This window comes from Anarhichas minor, unplaced genomic scaffold (genome assembly GCF_050575085.1).
Source record: "Anarhichas minor isolate MPS153535 unplaced genomic scaffold, ASM5057508v1 ptg000026l, whole genome shotgun sequence".
Classification (NCBI taxonomy): domain Eukaryota; kingdom Metazoa; phylum Chordata; class Actinopteri; order Perciformes; family Anarhichadidae; genus Anarhichas; species Anarhichas minor.
In genome coordinates, this window is record NW_027466472.1 from 15,302,538 (window position 1) to 15,315,912 (window position 13,375).

The window sequence follows — 13,375 nt, forward strand, 5'->3', positions numbered from 1 at the left end:
CATCCATTGGATGCGACTCAAAGTTCACATGCAGTAATGTTGTACTCAGTGCTACTGGTTCTCTTTTCAGTTACACCACGACTGGCCCTGACTTCCTCGCTACCCCTGTCCTATGCGAGTCCAGGCATGAGATGTGTGCAGCCAGCAGAAATGGCGAAGCTTGAGCAAGCTTGTGCACCAGCAGTACAGAGCAAAACAAGCTGTAGTACACTGGGTTATGGTGCCTTTAAAGTCTGCTCAAACTACTTCTAAGTCCTTGTAGATTTACACAGCTCTTCAAAAGCACCACACTATATCTGATGAACTAATATTCTGTCTGTTCCTCTGTATATCCTCTTAATCAGTCATGTAATGAACTACGCTGGTTTTACTGTTAAGATTAATTACACATCAACCCAATTAGACACAGAACATCCGTGCTACAGCTTTATCTTATTACAAGACCAATAGAAAGATCAAAACTCTTCACAATACAAGTAGGCCTTTTCATTCAGAAACCAGTTGTCCTTGAGGACACAGCGTCAAAGTAAGTTAGTGTAAATATTTTTCTTGGAAAGAGGACAAATCACATGCTACATTTTTTGTCACAAGTTGTGTTTTTCCAATTTGCGTTTGTAATTAGGGTGTGCAGCACCCAGACATCCAACGGATAATCTGGCCTTTCTGTATTAGACTGGAAGTGGACCGTGAAAGTAATTGGTGAGTGTAGCACAAATTGGATCTAAGCGTGATGCGATTTTTATTCCTCCGAGGCAATATTTGCAAAGGGATTAGAACAATGCTGCTGAGGCACATTTTCAAAAAGCTTTATTACATACGTGTAACGTTTATGATCTAATGTTAACAGGTCCAGTAATCAACCCCAAGGTGGGAGGTAGTACGCGAAGCTTGCAGTCAACTGGGATGAACCCTTCAGTTTACAACCGTGGCTTTGGCTGCTTTAAATAGGAAATAAATAAATTATGAAAATAAAACCACATGGTTTTCATCACTCAACTGTTTCCAAACTGAACCAATTAGGATTCATATTAGACTCTGAAATAAACTGCCAAATCAACCACAAAAAATATGGATTGCATAGTTTTCTGAAAAAAAATAAAAAAAAATCCCACAGAGAGATATTATCCGTTCCTGTTGGGAGAACTGTCTCACCCAAAATAGTGTGACACTTATAAATAACACGATTAGAGAAAAATTCATTAGCAAGTAACACCACTTGGTAATGAGATCTTGAGCGGGTAACCACTGGGGATTCTGTAAGCCAACCAGAGTCATACTGGTGTGACCCTGGCATCAAAAGTGTAGAGATTGGATATATCTGGAGTCTGCGGGCACTTCCAGCTGATAAGTGGGGTTTTTATCACTTTGGCAGAATCCTGACCAGTATGCCTGTTGGAATGCTGAACAGGACTATTGTGTTTCTGGGGAGTGAGGACGGATGGAAAGAGGCTTTCCTCCGAAGACAAGGAGGTGTGGGAGAACTGATGTCATCAGACATTGCACGTGTTGTGCCAACATAAAGATGGATATGAGCTCTTTCGGATAGAGATATATAGAGATAGATAGAGATAGATAGATATACATATATATATATATATATAGATAGAGATATATATATATATACATATACATAGGTGCTGGTCATATAATGAGAATATCATCAAAAAGTTAATTTATTTCACTAATTCCATTCAAAAAGTGAAACTTTTGAACTATTATATTCATTCATTACACACAGACTGATATATTTCAAATGTTTATTTCTTTTAATTTTGATGATTATAACTGACAACTAAGGAAAATCCCAAATTCAGTATCTCAGAAAATTAGAATATTACTTAAGACCAATACAAAGAAAGGATTTTTAGAAATCTTGGCCAACTGAAAAGTATGAACATGAAAAGTATGAGCATGTACAGCACTCAATACTTAGTTGGGGCTCCTTTTGCCTGAATTACTGCAGCAATGCGGCGTGGAGTCGATCAGTCTGTGGCACTGCTCAGGTGTTATGAGAGCCCAGGTTGCTCTGATAGTGGCCTTCAGCTCTTCTGCATTGTTGGGTCTGGCATTTCGCATCATCCTCTTCACAATACCCCATAGATTTTCTATGGGGTATTGTCAGGCGAGTTTGCTGGCCAATTAAGAACAGGGATACCATGGTACTTAAACCAGGTACTGGTTGCTTTGGCACTGTGTGCAGGTGCCAAGTCCTGTTGGAAAATGAAATCTGCATCTCCATAAAGTTGGTCAGCAGCAGGAAGCATGAAGTGCTCTAAAACTTCCTGGTATACGGCTGCGTTGACCTTGGACCTCAGAAAACACAGTGGACCAACACCAGCAGATGACATGGCACCCCAAACCATCACTGACTGTGGAAACTTGACACTGGACCTCAAGCAACGTGGATTGTGTGTCTCTCCTCTCTTCCTCCAGACTCTGGGACCCTGATTTCCAAAGGAAATGCAAAATTTACTTTCATCAGAGAACATAACTTTGGACCACTCAGCAGCAGTCCAGTCCTTTTTGTCTTTAGCCCAGGCGAGACGCTTCTGACGCTGTCTGTTGTTCAAGAGTGGCTTGACACAAGGAATGCGACAGCTGAAACCCATGTCTTGCATACGTCTGTGCGTAGTGGTTCTTGAAGCACTGACTCCTGCTGCAGTCCACTCTTTCTGAATCTCCCCCACATTTTTGAATCGGTTTTGTTTCACAATCCTCTCCAGGGTGCAGTTATCCCTATTGCTTGTACACTTTTTTCTACCACATCTTTTCCTTCCCTTCGCCTCTCTATTAATGTGCTTGGACACAGAGCTCTGTGAACAGCCAGCCTCTTTTGCAATGACCTTTTGTGTCTTGCCCTCCTTGTGCAAGGTGTCAATGGTCGTCTTTTGGACAACTGTCAAGTCAGCAGTCTTCCCCATGATTGTGTAGCCTACAGAACTAGACTGAGAGACCATTTAAAGGCCTTTGCAGGTGTTTTGAGTTAATTAGCTGATTAGAGTGTGGCACCAGGTCTCTTCAATATTGAACCTTTTCACAATATTCTAATTTTCTGAGATACTGAATTTGGGATTTTTCAGTTATAATCATCAAAATTAAAAGAAATAAACATTTGAAATATATCAGTCTGTGTAATGAATGAATATAATAGACAAGTTTCACTTTTTGAATGGAATTAGTGAAATAAATCAACTTTTTGATGATATTCTAATTATATGACCAGCACCTGTATATACTGTATATATATATGTACAAGGGCTCCAGCCGTATGCTGGAGGTCCAGGATCAACAAGTTTCAGGTAGCAGCGGAAAGGAAAACGCAGCACTTTCACACGAGAACCGGCAAATGTTTTGCACTTTTGCATTATAATGACTTACAATTAATCAAACATTCAAATTGTTGTCAATTTGGATGAATTTTTATATTGAATAATAAATGCAGCACTACTTTAAATTAGAGCCTGGCCAATATTGGATTTCTAAGGTCAATAGATAGAAAACAAATCTCATGTATTGCCATTCTTTAATTATAAGCTTAAACTATATACATTAAGTTGCTTGTTTATGAGGCACCCCTCCCTTAAACTAATGCAGTGTAAAGCTCTATGATCAATTTCAAGAAAGTAATACTCGACTTTAGAGAAGTGTTGAATCAAGTTAATGGACAAGACGAAAAGTGCGCTATTCGCCATCTCTCACTCCGCTTGTTTCCTGTCATCTTTCCACTGCAACGAAAGTAATTTTTTGACCTTGGAAACAGTAGTTGACAGAACAATCTCACCACAATGTCAACATCTCAATTTTAAATCTCAATTTGTATGCAAACATGAACAAGAATCTCTAAAGTTCTCAGAAAAATGGAAATAATAATAATCAAGTTTGATGATGTGAGAACAGCACTGTCTACTCTCACTAATATAAAATCTGACGGACAAAAATAATTGAGTCATCCCCTCTGTTGACAACCTTTTACTAATCCAATCTGTGGGGTTAAAAACTGGTGGGGTTCCTCCCAGTTTGTGTTGCGTGCCTGTGGCAGTAAACCCCCATCAATTACCTGCTACAGTCTGTTTTAATGCTGGACACGGAGGAACGTGTCAACACCCCACGATACGGCTCTACACGGACATGAAAGCCTGCTCGTCCAAACACAGGAAAACCCCAGACAGCATAAATTACTGGGTGGAAAAAGGTGAAGGCACTGTACATGTATCAAGCCTCCTCTGCTGTCAGAGACGGGAGACAACAGAATGCACAGGCGTTGAGCAAAGCACAGGAAGGAGAAAGCGGGAAGAGAAATTAGCAGCATAGTCCGAGCCATGAGTGAATTGTTTGAAACAAACAACTCTTCTTACTGACTCGGATGTCACAGGTGCTCATCTCGAATAACTCACTCACAGACTCACCTCTTCTACCTGCTGCTGCTGCTGCTGCTGCTGCTGCTACTACTACTACTACTACTACTACTACCGTCACTTTGGCACTTGTTTCAACTCAGTACTCTCTCTCCCTGCCTTGAGCTGAAGGTCTGACTTGGGTTGCACAAATCACTCACTCACAAGTTCCATGCCACAGACATTTACAGTCCATGAATTTGAGTTGTTTACTACTGATCGATCATGAAATCCAACACTCTGTAACTAGTGTTTAAGTAGATGTATTTTCTTTCCCTCAGAGTAGTTTAAGTTGCCATTAAGTGTCGGTAAGCCGGTCTTGTTTGTTACTACTGGAGTCGGCTGCGGCACTCCGATACTCCAGTCAGTAAAAAGAGTCAAACCTCCCATCTCAAGCAGAGAGGAGGAAAGAGAACAGGGCATTCAGTTATAGGTGGGTTATGGACAAGAAACTGGTCAACCAACAGAAAGATCGTCCAGCCGTGTCTTCCAGGGGACTGTCAGTTACCTACCATACGTTTACTATAATAAGAACAACATGGTAAACAGGAAGCAAAAATATCTATTAGTCTTGTAGGGTGGTAGAACCGCTGGTAGAATCCAGTGTGCTTATTGTGTAGTTTGTGGAAGAGGAGCTGTGGAAGTATTTGATGAGGGATATGTCTGGCTGCCTCTGCCATTGTTCGGCACAGTTGAGAATCATTTATCACAATAGAAGCACCTGGTGTTCAGAGAAAGCTTCAACCGAGCAGGAGCTGGAACACCACAACCGGAGCGTCTCAGCTAACAAAGAGAGTGAAAAATAGCAACATCTTTCTCCGCATCTATCCCTGTTCCCCCTCACATCTCTCCCTCCATCTCAGCTCCCCCCCCCCCCCCCTCCCCATTTCTCTGCTGCTTTTAACATGCCTCCATCTCCTCATGTTAATTTGCTGCTTCAGTGACACGCATCATTGGGGGAGTCATTTCTAATAACCCCTGCCAGCCCCCACACAAGTGCCTTTGAGTCAGGCACTGAGATGTCATTCAAATTATTAAGCATAATGGTAACAATGATGCATTTCTAAAGCCTTACTTCCTTCCTGACACGAATGCTGTTCGCGCAAACACGGCCAACAAAACACTCCAACGTTCTCCCTCCCCCTTCTTCTTCACAGATGAACCCCATGTCTTCTTTTTGTGGAAGAGCACGTACTGAGCTGCTGGGGTGAATCATTTCATTTCCCTGAGCGTTTTGCCACGAGAAAAATCGTTTTATTTCTGAAGGATCTCGGCATGTCACAGCCTCCTCAGTGTCACCGTCTTATCACGTCAGGATGCGGGGCCTCCCCTTTGAAAGGGTTTCAAGGTAAGAGGGTTAGAGGTTTATTTAGCTTCTTTTCCCTGAACTGAGTCAAAGTAGAGTAATTATTCATTCATGCAGGGCCGTCAGGGATGATGCACGGATGACATTTTTCCCCTCAGCTGCTTTGTTGTTGCAGATCCAAGGTAGAAAGGATTGTCAGAGCCTAACATCTGCTGTTTTCTCCCTTAGCCTCGGCACGGCACAACACATCTCAGTAGCTGAGAAAAATAACTGAACAGAGCCACTGGGATCCTCATTCTCTCATTTAAGAGACTTACAGGTGTAGTAATACATGCGAGGCAGATGGCAAGAGGAAGATATGCCCACACAATGTTTAATATTATTTTACTTATGTTTTTTTGTTTTGTTTTTCTAAAAATCTTCTGGCCTAAAAGCACACAACTCTGTCATTTGCTCAGAGTTACTACAATCTGATAGAGAAACTGTTTTTATGTTAGTTCATGTTTACTTTCCAATTTCCTAAACATGGCATCTACTGCCCGCCCGATGCCGAGGTGTTCCGGATTAAAAAAGCAGAAAGCAGATGCCTCTGAAATAAAGACAATTAAACCGGCAGCTGCTCCATCTGCTATTGTCCGTGACCGAAGTAATGAGATTGAAAAAAAGTCAAAGAGGAATTGTGAGAAGGTAGGGGTGTGCAGGTACATCTTAAGCTTCATCAAAAACACCAAGGACTTGCTCAAGTTTTGCAACCTATATAAAATGTACGATACAGCCTATAGATTAACCAAAGATGACATTTAACTGGAGGGAACCAAAACAGATTATAGATGCAGGATAACATGAAATATCCCTTTAAAATAATCTCCAACATTATCCCTTCCCCCTCTCCCACCCCCTGTGTGGCCTGAGCTGGAGAAGATAAGTGGTTGGGCAGCGTGTGTCGACAGTGACCTTGCCCATCTTGGGGTGATTAACCGATTACGCCTCAAAGAGTGGTGACATTCATGCTTGTAGTCCTCATTGGCAGCAGGTGAAGAAGACAGAGTGTTATCAGCAAGAAAACACCAAGGTCTCCTCTTCACCAATTTGCCAGTGTGCTCCGTTTCAAATGCTGCTGCAGCATATCAAGGTTATAAAATGTTATACAAAAAGAAAAAAAAAAAGTTCTTGAAAATTATTAAATAATGTGTGCAGCACACTGTAAGAGCTTTGATTGGATTAAATCAGTTTCTATTCTAAAGTTGAAGTTTATTATTCCGCAGTGCCATTGAAAACAGCCGCAGCCTCGTAACATTCAAAAGGTGAGGGCATGTTTCTCTGCAAGTCCTTGGCAGAGACTGTGAAAGCCATGAGCATGCATACATGTATAGATTAAAACAATTATATTATTTCTGGCCCGCTTCATAAATCCAGAGACAAAAAGTTGCTTCTTCTTTTGTCGGTGTGGTTTTCAAGCAGAAGGCCGAGCGCGGGTTTAGAAATGCTTCTTTTGTTGAAGACAATATTTGAAGGACATGCGGGGGAAACGTGTAGTTCAGAAAAAACATTTCTAAATCTATTTACTGGATGTATTCTTTTATTCTGTTGGCTAAACACTCCAGGGCATATATTATCATATCATATAAAAGAAAATCTCTTGCTTCTGGTGATTTATAGAACACAAACATTAGTTTACGTGAGGCTGTTTTTATTTCCACCACTTAATGCTGCATAATCCAGTCCCACATATTGCTGGACCCAGACTTTAATTAACGAGAGTCAGACAAGGTTTTGGGGTGTCTCCCACTGTGTTCGTTAACACACATCATTAATCAAGGAGGGGGTTCCCATTAAGCAGGTCACTCAGGATCATGCTAAACAATTAAGCTTTGATTAAGAGATTGTTCATCAAGGAGTCCCACAGGAACAGGATACCTCGAAACAAAAGCTCTGTACTCAAACACTGGTACACCCCGTCAGTATTTGACAATTGTACTTAGATGAAAACATCTAGTGGCAATTTGTGGTGCACACACACACACACACACAAAGTCAGCAAAGTAAAATCATCCATACAGTAGTTTCTTTTCAGCAGCCTTCACCATTATTATACATGACAGTCAATTACTGTTTATTTCTGCCAACAGAGTTTTCTTTTCTCTTGAATAAAATCGCTCTGCTTTCACGAACATCCCTGCTCTCAGCTTGTATGAATAGTCCCTTTTGAAAAGAGTGCAAGGTGAAATGTAACACCCGCTCCCACCCCCTCTCCATCCATCCATCCTGACAGAGAGAAACATCGCAATAACTTGCAAACTAAAAAAAAGCACAAAACTTACAAGGTTCTGGAAGTTGTGTCGGCTACACACAATGGACTGAAAGTACAGTATTGAGTTGCAGGTCATCTATGTTTTGGCACTGTAGTTACGCACGGAAGAAAAGGAAGGCAATAGATTTGAAATGTAAAAATATGCTTCTGGACGTGTTTGTGTGCGTATTGAGCAAATTCAGTTTTTTATTGTTAGTTGATGGATAACATGCAATCACTCCACTTGTTACTTTCTATAAAGGAGCATAATCACTGACTAGTGGCTTTATGTATCCAAGCCATGCACCTAGATTGTGTTTTGTGCCCAAGCTGGGTATTTAGATAAGACAGTATTAGAGCTGAAACAATTAATCAATCAACAGAAAACGAATCAGCAACTATTCTAATAGTTTATCTAATAGATAGTCAATCAATAGTTTTAGTAATCTTTCAGTTTTTCAAACATTTGCTGGTTCCAGTTTCTCCAAAGGGACAATTTACTGCTTTTATCGGTCTTTGGGTTTTAGATTGTTGGCTGGACAAAACATTTAAAGACCTCATCTTGGGCTCTGGCTCTAATAGAAAGGATTAATTAATCAAGAAAATAATTGTCTGATTAATCAACAAGGAAAATAATCAGTTGAAGCCCTAATAAAGACAGAGATTTTCCCCCTTGGCCTTGCATACTATTCAACATTAAGCAGTAACACAGTCAATATGATTCCTCCGCAATGTCATTAAGGACTCAGTAGCACTGGGATAGTCGTCTTATTAAAGAAGAACAGCACCCAGAATCGTCTGTTTTGTGGCACATATGTGTGGCACATATGAATATATGGAAATAACGTCATGTTTTCATCCAAACAGGTGGAAAATTATGTGGTTTATGGAGCCATTTATCAAATGTGGAGCTATGAAGGAAATATATAGAGAGATAATGGCTGAGACAGAGAGAGAGAGAGAGAGAGAGAGAGGTGGGGGGGGGGGGGAGAAAGAGGGTGAAAGAGGGATGAAATGCAAATTTTTGCCGCTTGTCCCCAGCTGGTCTAGATGTTTGACATGTGTGATGAATGGTGTTGCATTGGTACTGCTGCCCTCTCACCTCCACTCATTGTCACCAGTCCAAAGACAAAGGGGAGGAGAAGCATGAGGGGGAAAAAAATCCTGCAACACGGGCAATAGATGTTTCCTTTCATCAACACACACACACACACACACACACACACACATTATTGCAGTATGCATTTGCTGAGCAAAGCTCATTTCCTCCAGCCTGGCTAACCAGTGTTCTGCTCTCTCCACAGACCCTCTCCACTAACCGTCTGATGCAACAATTACACAGCCGTATGAAAGCACAGGCTTCTGGGAGTATGCAGAGACACAGGTACATCTTCGCAAACTGCATATTTGCTACAAATTCTGGCGGAGGTGAGAAATGAGGTAGAAGAGTGCGCACTGGTAAACATTTGGAAATAAAATGTGAGCGTGGAGAGGGAAAGTTGCTTTGTTGGCAAGGAGCAGAGCAGTCATTACTCCTCCTGCCCCCCAGGCCCAGACAGAGTGTGAAATGGGAGCAGTTCCTGCCTCGTCTGCACCGATGGGTTTGTTTAAAGGGTCAGGGTAGTTCGCTGAACCGTTCCGATGAATAGGAATACAAAAAAACCTCCCAACCAGTCCAAAGAAATATCATGAAATGAGTTATGCAAACAAATCATTCTTTGACTCTGTGTGGGGTTGTTATCTCCGCCAGGAGAGTCATGCGATAGGTCAGTTGTGTGTGCACGTCTGTGTCTGTCCATTGCTAATCTTACATTTCGGGTGCCCAGTTACTGTGCAGTTGCATGCTCAAGGACCTCTCTGGGTTGCAGGAACTCACCGTCTCAAAACACTTTTTATTCCAAACTCTAGCCAAAATATGATAAGTAGTTGAAAGTGGCGAATTATTATGAGTGACTTGAAAAAGCTTTTTTTTTTTATCATGATAGGGAAGTAAAAAATATAGAGCCAGATTTTTTTTAAATGGATAAAAGAACGAAATTACACACACACACACACACACACACTGTTGCTATATTTGTATTTACTTATCCTCTATGCAGGGGGACCTTATGATTACCTTATTTAAGATTGTTTGGTTTTAATCTGTGATGCAATAAAAATGTGTTACTTTCCAAAAGGTAAAGTGATTACAGTATGTTTTAGTACCATTTAAAGAGTTTTAAGCATGTTTTGATGATTATTGGCATAATATTGTGAATCGTAGTTATTTTGGCCAGTGATAATTGTGACATGAAATTGTCATCGTGTCCCATGGCTAATCTGCACTCAACTGAGTGCACGTTAAATGTTATGCATTTAAGACCCTATAATTCAGACGTAATTTCTCATGTCATCTTGTAAGAAAATGGTTTGTAATTGGGGTGATAATGGGATTTAGAGAAACAGCTCTTAACAGCTAGATTTCTGCCGAACAATTTCTTGGCCATGTGAATGATATATAATGGTTTCAAACAGGGCTTTCACACGTGTGCACATATGCTTGACAAACACTTCAGAAGAAGGAAGCTTCTTTTATTCAGACATGAGCACAATAAGGAAAAGATTTGCGCTCTTCAGCTACAGAGCATGCTCTCCCACTGCACCATCAGTTAAAATGCTCTGATAGATAAACAAGTACATAAATAAACTATTTCATACAAATACACCCCCAAAACATCAGCCTTGGTTCAAAAGTAAGGATTGGGCTTGGGGGAGAAATTTGCTGTTTGATTTTACATAAACATGTTTTCCAAATGGAGGAGCGCCAAGAATAATGCAGCTAAAGGGAGGAATTAAAAGCTTATCAGAGGAGAGTCCAAACACAGAGAACTAAAACGAGTAATTGCTGACATTTATGAGGAACTGACTAAGACTGTGCTCAATTTGTCAGCTTTACATGCTTTATTATTCATTAATGCCAACTTATTCTCTAGTTTGACACATTTAAGAACAAGGGATAACCTTTAAATCTTAACCAATCATTCAGGAGAGAAATTACACCTAATGCCACCACAAAGGAATTGCACAACAAGATTCACGGGCCCGTACAATGACATTCCTCATTTGTCCAAAACACAAATGTAAGACTTTAAAAAGTGCCCATATTTACAAAATAATGAGTAAGAAATAAAAAAGGTACAGCAAATTTCCATGAGACATGTAAATAAGACCAAACCTAAGTGGTTTATTTCATATGTACCCGAATTCCACCCTATAGCCTATTTTCAATGTGCATCAGGACTGACTACAGGCCCGTCGCCCTGACCTCTGTGGTCACGAAGTCTTTCGAGCGCCTTGTCCTGTCCCACCTCAAAACCCTCACCAACCCAGTCCTGGACCCCCCATGCAGCCAGCAGGTCTGTAGACGACACAGTCTACATGTCCTTCCACTTCATCCTTCAGCATCTGGACTCCTCGGGAACCTACGCCAGGATCCTGTTTGTGGACTTCAGCTCTGCCTTTAACACCATCATCCCGTCTCTGCTGCATGACAAGCTCTCCCAGCTGCACGTGCCCGACTCCACCTGCAAGTGGATCACAGACTTCCTGTCTGACATGGAAGCAGCATGTGAAGCTGGGAAAACACGTCTCAAGCGGGCATGAAGGATTGTCGCCGACCCCTCTCACCCTGGACATAAATGTTCGAGTCCCTTCCCTCTGGCAGGAGGCTGCGGTCCATCAGGACCACGACCTCACGCCACAAGAACAGTTTCTTCCCATCTGCAGTTGGGTTCATCAACAAAGCCCGGGACCCCCACTGACTCGGACATCCCCAAAACTATTTCCTACTGTTACACACCCTTGCACATCCTTTATATTAAAATACACTTGCCACTTTTATAACATACTTGTTTTAACGTACCTTTATCCATTTGTTTGTTTATCATATATTATTGTAGTTTTAATATTTTTCTATTTTTAAAGGTCTCGATCTTCATTGTTTATTGTTATGCACCAAGTCAAATTCCTTGTATGAGTAACGTACTTGAACACAATAATACTTGGCAATAAACGGTTCTGATTCTGATGTTCAATAAAAGACACATCACCTTTGGTTGGTACTGTACTAGGCACATATAAGACCATGTGACCATTTGTCTTTCTCCATTCCATATACTGCATACTGGGACCCACTGCAGGAAACAGAGCACATATAGCTTCTCTTGCAGAAGAACAATTCAAGTAGTAATTTAATCAGTTCTCATCATTTCCAAACAACAGCGACAACAACAAAACCGGCTTTCCCGTTTTAAACATTCAAAGACATGTATGCATGCAAGGCAGAAATAACGTTCCCATACTGGGATATTTTCAGCATTCAGGAATAACACACTTTGTTGGAAACAAAGACACAACTTTTGTATACGTCTAAAACATTTCTATGACAAGACACATGTTGATTAACTGATAGTTCAGTTTTTTTTTCCTCACACGTGTAATTCCAGCAAGCGGCTTTACACCAACATGAACTACAAATGATCTTTTCCCCGTGCAGAACATGAACGGGCACAGATGAACACAGAGGATCCCATCCTTCTATATGAAACGCTTACATTTTGCCAGGAAAGTATGCCAGACACTAGCCATATGTAGCCAGATGTCTAATACAAAAAGTCAGAATAATACATAGCTACCTGCTGTGTATGTGTTGTGGGCCACATTTCACTCACAGCCTACCAAACTATGTCAACACCGGATATGAAAACAGACAGCCCTGTGAGTCCCTTTAGTATTTTCAGCCACCAACAAACACTGAATGGAGCCTGACAAACTGTTAGTTAAACCGTTAACTTACACCTGTCATTAACAAACATACAATAACGTAGATAGCTGTCTTACCTTGTTCCTGTGTCTTTGTGTAGCTCCACACCCTCCTCACTCTACCTGTTAGCCACTCCCTCAGCATCAGCCTAACTCCCTTCACCTGCCTCTGATCACTAATCAAGCACTCCCTCCTCATCAGCACAACTCCCCTCACCTGTTCACCATATAAACCCCTGCCTCTCAGTCACTCTTTGCCAGATCATTGCCTCGCCCCGCCTCGCCCCGCCCCGCCCCGCCCCGCCCCTTGTCTCGTCCGTGGGTTCCCTGTTGTGTTTCTGTAAGTTTCCTGTAAATCTCATCATTCATTAAATACCTGCTTCACTCTACTTCTGGTCTTGTCTGCACTTGAGTCCTCCACCACACCCCGTGACAGTTCCAGGTGTCATTTCATCACCAAGCTCTGAACATTAACGTTACTCGACATCTGTGTTGAAGGGAATGATAGGCCGATTAAAAGTTTAATTTAGTATTGTTCGCCACACATTTGTGACTGACAGGGAGACAGAGACTTCCTGGCTACAG